Below are 10,436 nucleotides of genomic sequence, written 5' to 3' on the forward strand. Positions count from 1 at the left end.
CTCATTCCTGGCCCCACCCCAGAGCCCGCACCTCCAGCCGGAGCCCTCACCCCTTCCTGCACCCCAACCCCCCCACCCCAGCCTGGTGAAAATGAGTGAGTGAGTGAGGATGGGGGACAGCACATGATGGAGGGAGGGGGGATGGAGTTAGCAGGGGGCAGAGCCTTGGAGAAGGGCTGGAGCGAGGCCCCGGGGAAGAGGGGGGGCAAGGGTGTTCGGTTTTCTGCAATTAGAAAGTTGGCAGCCCTACAGCCTGCATGAACACACTGGACATGAGGTTCATGTGAAATCCTTGGTGCTCAAATCTATATGTACATCCAGTTAATCTAGAGACTCCCCAAAATGGGAACGTTTTCTAGAGGAACTGAGTTAGATGCTGTCTGAGAAGGTGATGAAGTTCAAGACTTTTACTGCTGCAAGAGATTTTAGCATCTGTGTTGGCTACATCTCTCAAGTAATGGCTCAAAACAATCTAACCACACTTTCCATTCTCAGTTTCTCACCACAGGTACCTGGGTCAAGAATTAGAGAGCTGTCTCTAACCCAAACAAGAGCACTTTGTACTAAAAGTGGTTATTGACAAATTGGATTCTGAGTGACTTTCTGTTTGATTGCTTTGAAATATGAAATCTAAAATGTTGAAATCTAAGAGCTTGAGGATACTGAAGGAGGAAGGGAAATACTGTGCTCTGTTTCTGTGGATCATTTTGAACCAGAAATTTTATTAAAGTTATCTACAATAAGATAAATACCTGCTTTTTTCTATAGGAGTAAAAAATGGAGGCACAGAGTTCTCTGGTGCTGTTAAGCAACAGAAACAACAAGGAAGGCGTCTACACAACCCTTTGCAAGACTCTGGGACTTGTTCTATTGTTCCCAACAGCAACAGGAAGAAAACATCTTCTCTCAACAAATTCACTGCTCATCGTGTCCCTCCTCCTGGTAAGCAGCAGGTGGGAATTAGGGGTACCTGAAGGCAGCAAATGCTCCCCCACAAGTTTTTATATTTGTTGAAGTCAGGCGGGGAGAGTGTTCAGCTCAGGGAAGGGGCAGAGAGTGCAAATGGCAAGGGCCTTGGGGAAAGGGGTGTGTGGAGGAGAGGTGCGACTCGACCAGCGGCAGGGGTCTCGCAGGGGAGGAGATGGAGGAGAGGAGGGACTCAACCAGCCGTGGGCAGGGAGTCTAGGGGAGGGAGTGGAGCAGGGTTGGAGCATGGGGGGGGCCTCGGGCGAGGAAGCTGAGGGGAGGTGGGACTGGGCCGCCGAGAGCGGGTTCGGGCCCCAGTGAAAAAAAATTTTCGGGCCCCCCAGCAAGGGGGGACCAGCTAAACAGGGCAGATATGGGGGGAGGGGGAAGCCGGGCTCCGGGCCCCTTTCCGGATCGCCAGGCCCCAGTAATTTGTACTGGCTTCTCCCCCATCTTGTCGGCCCTGGGGTGGGGCCTCAGGGCGGCACCAGGGTCCGGGTGATGGAGGAGCTGCCGGTGCTTGGGCCAGCCTCCTCAAATATGGGAGTCACATGCTGCTAATGCTCACAGAGCTTTACCGGAAAGGAATAGGGCGCTGCCACAGGAAGGAAGTGAAGAGCATAGCCTTTTAAAATAATTTATAGAACTCAGTGGTCCCAAGTAATGACACATTCTGCTGGACAGAAAAATATTCATTGATTTTTAAGACTGGAAGGGACCGTTCTGATCATCCAGTCTGACCTCCTGTATAACATAAGCCACAGAACCTCACCCAGGAATTTCTGCATCAAGCCCATACCATCTGTTTAAGCTGCAGCATACCATTTGGAAAGCTCTCCAGTCTTGATTTAAAGATTGCAAATGCTGGCAAACCCACCACATTCCTAGGACTCTTGCACCAATGTTTAATTACCATCACTGTTAAATTTGCACTTTGTCTGAATATGTCTAGCTGTAATTTCCAGCCACTGGATCTCATCATGTCTTCTTCTTTGAGTCTAAAAAGTCATCTATTACAAAAAAATCTCTTTCCCATTGTGGCGGGTTGCACTTGCCACTTGAGCACCCCCTTGCCATTCAGGCATGGTGTTGCCATTGTTTTCAGCTCCCAGTGCCCACTACAGGCTGTCAGCCTATCTCTGCAGGTCTTCTGTGGCTCAGTCCTCCAGTCAGGTCACAAAGTTGAATTTGGGCCAATTAGCTGCAAGTTGCTTAACCCTTTCTGGCCATGTGTCACACTTTGTATAAGTTTCGTTGCAATTATATAAAGTGGTAGCAACAATGATTTGCATGGTCATATTTTAATCAGATAACATCACAGGGGTGCAGGTGCAGCAAAACTGTGGGGCCTCCAGCAGGGGGTCACAAAGACCTAGTACACCCCATCTCACCCCTCTTGGTACTTTAGACCATGATCAAATCACCTAAAACTTTCTCTTGGATAAACTAGATAGACTGATTTTCTTAAGTCCCTCAATATAAGGCATTTTTCCAACACCTTGAATCATTTTTGTAGCTCTTTGCTAAACTCTTTCCAATTTGTCAACATCCTTTTTGAAGTGTGGACACCAGTACTGGACACATTATTCCAATAGTGGCCTCATAATGCTATATACATAGGTAATACCATCTCCCCTGTCCTATTTGATGTTCCTCTACTTATACAGCCTAGGATTGCATCTGCCCTCTTACCTACAGCATGACACTATAAGCTCATGGTCAATCAGGTATCTACCATGATGCACAAGCGCTTTTTACTGTCACTTCATTCAGGATACAGTCTCCCATCTTATGTGACTTACATATTTTATTCTTAGATAGATGTATGTATGTCCTTGCATTTGGCTGTATTAAAATGCAGTTTTCAAGTGTGCCTATCTTACCCATCTCCATCATCATTTACCAGTTCACCAATTTTTGTGTCATCTAAAAACTGTACATATATTTTTCCAGATCATTGATAAAAATATTGAATAGCATTGGACTAAGAACAAATCTCTATAGGACTCCACTGGAAACACTCCCATTGGATGATGATTCCCATTTACAATTATTTTTTGTGTAAGCAGAGTCAGGATGAGCTCTACCCTGACATCTGGTGGTAAATTATGGAGAGTGTGGAAAAGAACTCCAGGGGCTGATCTTGTTTGCATAGGCACACCCACTCGCCTGGCATGAAACCACAGCAACTCAAAGTGGTTACTTTGGCTGGTGTGGGATCCCCAGTTTCTCTGTTATTGGGGCAGGAAGAATAAAGTTTTGTTACCCTGATTCTGTGAATCAAGGCCAGTGGAACTGTTGTATGACAGAAGGACTGAGTGAGTCATTCACCATTACCTAAGTAGCATTTGCTTGTCAAGGGGCATGGGTTACAAAACCCAGTGAATTGAGAGAGAGGATGGGGACAGGTATTTGTACCTGATAGTATGGCCCCCTCCCTGAGGGGGTTGAAACACCAATTGCACTACCTCCTCTCTCCACTGTTGAATGTCAGAGCTAACTTTGATTCCCTTAGGAGTCTAGTTACAGACTGCTGAGCTGAGTTCACTTTGGGCCAATAGTGCACCAGCACTGGGGCTCCCCTACTACTAGCTGAAATCACTAAGAGCTGAAATCACAAAAGAGCTAAAGCTATTTAAGAGCTGAGATCACTGAGGCTTTGTTAACTAGTGGGGGAGCCTGAAGCTATATTGCTAAGCTAACTTAGCTTAGCGGGGGTGAGCAGAGCGGCTCACAGGTCGGTGAGCGGAGCGGAGCGGCGTGGCTCACAGGTCGGTGAGCGGAGCGGAGCAGCTGCCAGAGCAGTTCGTGGGACGGCAGGAGTGGGGCTGCGGGTGGAGTGGAGCAGTTCGTGGTGGAGGCTGCGGTGGAACCCCACAGAGAAGCAGCCGGTTGGCCTCGGATCACGTAAGGTGCCCCTTAACACCCTGCTCACCCCCCCCCTTTTGAACTCTGGGGCTGCACTGATCATGGACAGAGACTTTGGGGGGTTGTTGGACTTTTGGGACTTTTGTGATTCTTGGGTTGCTGGACCCAAGAGACTTTGGGATTGGTGGACTTTTGGGACTTTGGTGATTCTTGGGTCGCTGGTTTCAAGAACCAACGGGAGAGGACACGGCCCAATTTGCTGGGGTGGGTCTTCGCTCATGGTTTGGTCTAAGAACTCTAGTTGTGGTGTTTTTCCAATTTAATGCTGATGTTGTTTACCTCGAGTTATTAAACATTTTCTGTTACACTCAGACTCCGTGCTTGCGAGAGGGGAAGTATTGCCTCTTAGAGGTGCCCAGGGGGTGGTATGTAATTGTCCCAGGTCACTGGGTGGGGACTCGAGCCTGTTTTGCATTGTGTTATTGAAATGGAACCCCTAGATACAGAACCTGGCCCTTGTTGCTGCCAACTTAGATGGGCAGAAGGGTTACATTTGCAATGTATAAAAAGATGGTTTCCAGGATTCTACTGTTCCTGGGACCACATCAGAACTGCTGTTTAACTTCAGAGGCTGATGACAAAATAGGATTCAAAGATACTAGGCACTGAGAGCTTTTGTAATAGTGAGCTCTGACTGAATTGCTTTCTGCTGAGAATGAACCGCAGACTGATAGCTAGACTAAGATTGTTGATAACTGTCTGGGTGCTTATGTGGTCCCCTCCCATCACCAGAGTCTTTGAGGATTATAAATTTGATTCCCCATGAATCACCATATTATTATATGAGGGAAGAATTATCACAATTTTACAGATGGAGAATGGAGGCACAAAGTAGTCTTCGGCTGTCAAGAGACAAACAAAAAAAGAAGTCTTCCATTAAAACTGGGGATTATAGTGGGCTGCCTCTTGCCCCCTTAACTAACACAATTAGACTTGCTCCAGCCCTAAGGGGCTCAGCAGAAACCATTCAAATTACGTCTTTCACCACACAAGTCACCACACGTCATTTTCTTCTGACATTTTGTCGCTACTCGGGGGTTTAAAGAAATGTGCTTGTTGCTATTTATCAAGAAGGTTTCACTCAGCTGTAAATACAAAAAAAATCAGTTTTCAATATAGGGCATTTGTTCAGGGACGATTTTCTATTTTAAGAATACCGTACTTGATTTTTCTGTGAAACTATGAACTCTACCAAAATCTGAGTACATGCATTATCCTTATACCTCTGTTTTATTTATTTATTTGGCACAGACTGCATGCCTTGAATCACTCTGAAAAGATCAAAGACAAAATTGTGTAACATCCATGTAACTTATTTATTAATCAAGTCATGATATTGAATAAAGCTTGATCAAAATATTATCATTCAAAAGGGAACTACTGACTGGAAAGCTGCTGTACATCAGTATAATTCAGATGCCAATATGCCAAAGCTGTTCATATTTTTTAAGCTGTCAGCTTTCACCAAGATTTTTATAACAAATAAACCCACAGCTTCCGTGAGCTGGGATTTTTGAGATTCAAACAAGGAATAAATGCCAAACATTACAGACTCCATGTGTGTGCACGATCGTATGTACGTCACGTGGTCATGTAGGAGTACAAAAGACCCATTGTGACAATCAGGTTCCAGACACTCCACGAGGAGAACTGAGAAGGAAAATGCCCTTTTAAAAAGCAAGTTTGAAACTGAGGTCACCATCCAGAATTTGAGGGCATGTCTACACTACAAACGTAAGTCCACCTATGTTAGGTCAACTTACAGCCACCACAGTAATTACTGCAGGTTTTCATGTCCACACTACCCTCCTTCTGTTGGTGGTGTATCTCTGTCTGTATCCCTCTCACCAGGAGTGCTTCCACCAACTTAAGAGGGGCAGTGTGGGGGACTGAGAGCCAGGGCTCTCAGCTCTCCACAGCTCTGCACCGGGAGCATGGCTGCCACTCTTGCTCTCGGCTCCCCACTGGGAGTATGGCAGCTGCCCAGGCTCTCAGCTCCACACTCCCTGACAGGAACATGGCTTCCCCATGGACTCTTGGCTCCCCGCTGGGAGTACAGCAGCTGCCCAGGCTCTCAGCTCCACACTCCCTGACAGGAAAATGGCTGCCCCCAGCGCTGCCAGCTCCCTACTCCTTGCTGGGAATATGCCAGCTGCCTTGGCTCTCTACTCCACTCTCCCCATTGGTAGCACGGCTTACCCTCCAGGCTCTCGGTTTCCCACCAGGAGCATGGCAGCCCCCCAGGCTCTCGGCTCCACACTCCCCAACGGGAAAACGGGAGCCGTGAAATTGACAAGAATGACAGCCAACAGCCAATGTAAGTAATGTTCAGGGTCTACATGGACATTGCATCACCCTAACTACACGACATCAGCCCTACACTTCTCGTGGAGCTGGAGTTATTATGTCAGTGTAGTAGGGAACTCAGGCCTGGTATACACTATGATGTTAGGTCGAATTTAGCAGCGTTACCTCGATTTAAGCCTGGACCCGTCCACACGACGAAGCCCTTTTTTTCGACTTAAAGGGCTCTTTAAATCTATTTCTTTAATCCACCTCCGACAAGGGGATTAGCGCTAAAACTGGCCTTTCCGGGTCAGATTTGGAGTAGTGGGGATGCAATTCAACAGTATTGGCCTCTGGGAGCTATCCCAGAGTGCTCCATTGTGACCGCTCTGGACAGCACTCTCAACTCAGATGCACTGGCCAGGTAGACAGGAAAAGGCCCGCGAAATTTTGAATTTCCTGTTTGCCCAGCGTGGTGGAGAGCCCAGGTGAACATGCAGAGTTCATCAGTACAGGTAACCATGATGGAGTCCCAGGATCGCAAAAGAGCTCCAGCATGGACCAAACAGGAGGTACGTGATCTGCTCGCCATATGGGGAGACGAATCAGTGCTAGCTGAACTTCGTAGCAGTAAACGAAATGCCAAAATGTTAGAAAAAGTCTCAAAGGGCGTGAAGGACAGAGGCCATAACAGGGACGCACAGCAGTGCCGCGTGAAAATTAAGGAGCTAAGGCAAGCCTACCACAAAACCAGAGAGGCAAACGGAAGGTCCGGGCCAGAGCCACAGACATGCCGCTTCTACGCTGAACTGCATGCCATGCTAGGGGGTGCAGCCTCCACTACCCCAATCCTGTGCTTTCACTCCGTCAATGGAGAATCACGAAACTCGGAAGCAGGTTTTGGGGACGAGGAAGATGATGATGAAGACACTGAAGATAGCTCACAGCAAGGAAGCGGAGAAACCTGTTTCCCGGCCAGGATATGTTTTTCACCCTGGACCTGAAACCAGTAACCCCCGAACCCACCCAAGGCGTGCTCCCAGACCCTGAGGGCACGCAAGGCACCTCTGGTGAGTGTACCTTTGTAAATATTACACATGGTTTAAAAGCAAGCGTGTTTAATGATTAATTTGCCCTGGCATTCGCGGCCAGTACAGCTACTGGAAAAGTCTGTTAATGTGTATGGGGATGGAGCGGAAATCCTCCAGGGAGATCTCCAGGAAGCTCTCCTTGATGTACTTCCAAAGCCTTTGCAAAAGGTTTCTGGGGAGGGCTGCCTTATTCCGTCCTCCATGGTAGGACACTTTACCATGCCAGGTCAGTAGCACGTAGTCTGGAATAATTGCATAACAAAGCATGGCAGCGTATGGTCCCGGTGTTTGCTGGCATGCAGACAACATCCATTCCTTATCTCTCTTTGTTATCCTTAGGAGAGTGATATCATTCACAGTCACCTGGTTGAAATAGGGTGATTTTATTAAGGGGACATTCAGAGGTGCCTGTTCCTGCTCTGCTGAACAGAAATGTTCCCCGCTGTGGGTGTGGGGGGGACGGGAGGGGAGGGGGGGTTAGTTGGGTTTGTGCTGCACGTTAACCCGGAAACTGCAGCCCCTCCTTTTAAATTGCAAACCCATTTTAAATGGCCAACCCAATGGGTGCTTGGTATGGGAAATGAGGGCGCTGCTGTTTGAAACCATTCCCACATGTTATGAAGGTTAAAAAAGCCAAACGACTGTGGCTTACCATGGCTGCCTGCAAGCCAAATTCAGTTGCCTGGCACTGTGTGAGTGATTTCTCACACCAAACCGGCAGGCCCTCAATATAAGAGGAAAAATGCGACCTTGTAACGAAAGTACATGTGCTGTGTAATGTAAACAGCAAGATTTAACGTGAAAGAGTGTACCCATTGTTCTCTAAAATGTGTCTTTTTAACTACCATCTCTTCCTTCTCCTCCACCAGCTTCAAATGTTTCTCCTTCGCAGAAGCTAGTGAAGATTAGAAGGCGTAAAAGGCGCACTCTGGATGACATGTTCTCGGAGCGCCAGATGTCCTCCCACGCTGTCAGAGCACAGCAGAATGCGTGGAGGCAGACAATGTCAGTGTGACGTTGTGCAGTCTATATGGTTTTATAAAAACTTGATAATAAGTCAATATAATGTAACTGAGATAGTTTTAGAGAAAATACGGTAATAAGTGAATGTAACGTAACTGGGATATGCTTCATGCAAAAGGTCTCTTGTAAGGTATCATTACAAAGCTTATAAGCTACTGAGTATGATCATCTGATTTGTATAAATGTACCACTCTTGTATCTAAAACTAGAAATATAAAATGTAACTCTGAGGGCCTATTGTAATTGTGTAAAGTGTGGACCATTAATGATGGTTTGGAATCTTGATGACTCCCATTGTCTGCAGATGGCTGTATTTACCTGTGAGTCTTCCTGTATATGTGTGTGCTGGCAAGTGAGTAATGAAGTCTTGCAGTGACATGTGATCATGTCACCTGAACTGGAATCCATCTTTAACCTGGTGCTTTTCCAGTGAGGGGGGGTGGAAAACCAGAGAGACAAAGAGTTCCCGCCTTATGCAAAAGATATATAAAGGGGGGAAGAGAACAGAGAGAGGGAGGAGCCATCATGAAGAATCCCCTAGCTACCACCTGAGCTGCAACAAGAGCTGTACCAGGGGAAAGAATTGTGCCCAGGCCTGGAAGGTGTCCAGTCTGAGAAAAACTTACTGAAGCATCTCTGAGGGTGAGATTATCTGTATTTAGTTTGATTAGGCATAGATTTGCGCATTTTATTTTATTTTGCTTGGTGACTTACTTTGTTCTGTCTGTTACTACTTTGAACCACTTAAATCTTGCTGTCTGTATTTAATAAAATCACTTTTTATTTAGTAATTTACTCGGAGTATGTATTAATACCTGAGGGAGCAAACAACTGTGCATATCCCTCTATCAGTGTTATAGAGGGCGAACAATTTATGAGTTTGCCCTGCATAAGCTTTATGCAGGGTAAAACGGATTTATCTGGGTTTAGACCCCATTGGGAGTTGGGCATCTGAGTGCTAAAGACAAGCACACTACTGTGAGCTGTTTTCAGGTAAACTTGCAGCTTTGGGACAAGTGATTCAGACCCTGGATCTGTGTCTGGAGCCAAACAGGAGTATCTGGCTCAGCAAGACAGGGTGCTGGAGTCCTGAGCTGGCAGGGAAAACAGAAGCAGGGGTAGTCTTTGCACATCGGGTGGCAGCTCCCAAGGGGGTTTCTGTGATCCAACCCGTCACAGTCAGAGTGCAGGAAAGCACAATATGAATGCGAGGAGAGGTGGCGGGCTGAATCGCGGGCTGAAGAGGATAGGTGGCGTCAGCTTGCTGACAGAAGGCAAGAGTCGATGCTCCAGCTGCTGGAGCATCAAACTGATATGCTCCGGCGTATGGTTGAGGTTCAGGAAAGGCAGCAGGAGCACAGACCACCGCTACAGCCCCTGTGTAACCAACAGCCCTCCTCCCCAAGTCCCATTGCCTCCTCACCCAGACGCCCAAGAACACGGTGGGGGGGCCTCTGGCCACCCAGCCACTCCACCCCAAAGGATTATCCAAACAACATAAGGCTGGCCTTCAATAAGTTTTAAAGTGTAGTGTGTCCTTGTCCTTATCTCCTCCCCCACCCCACCCAGCGCTTCCCTCCTCCTCCACCCCTCCCAGGCTAGCTTGGCAGTTATCCCCCTATTTGTGTGATGAATTAATTAAAAAATGCATGAATGTGAAGTAACAATGACTTTATTGCCTCTGCAAGCGGTGATCAAAGGGGGGAGGGGAGGGTGATAAGCTTACAGGGAAGTAGAGTGAACCGGCGGGGTGGGGGTCATCAAGGAGAAACAAACAGAACTTTCACACCATAGCCTGGCCAGTCACAAAACTGGTTTTCAAAGCTTCTCTGATGCGCACCGCGCCCTGCTGTGCTCTTCTAACCGCCCTGGTGTCTGGCTGCACGTAATCAGTGGCCAGACGATTTGCCTCAACCTCCCACCCCACCATAAATGTCTTCCCCTTACTCTCACACATATTGTGGAGCACGCAGCAAGCAGTAATAACAATGGGAATATTGGTTTCGCTGAGGTCTATCCGCGTCAGTAAATTGCGCCAGTGCACTTTTAAACGTCCAAATGCACATTCTACTACCATTCTGCACTTGCTCAGCCTATAGTTGAACAGCTCCTGACTACTGTCCAGGCTGCCTGTGTATGGCT

Source organism: Trachemys scripta, chromosome 1 (genome assembly GCF_013100865.1).
Source record: "Trachemys scripta elegans isolate TJP31775 chromosome 1, CAS_Tse_1.0, whole genome shotgun sequence".
NCBI lineage: Eukaryota > Metazoa > Chordata > Testudines > Emydidae > Trachemys > Trachemys scripta.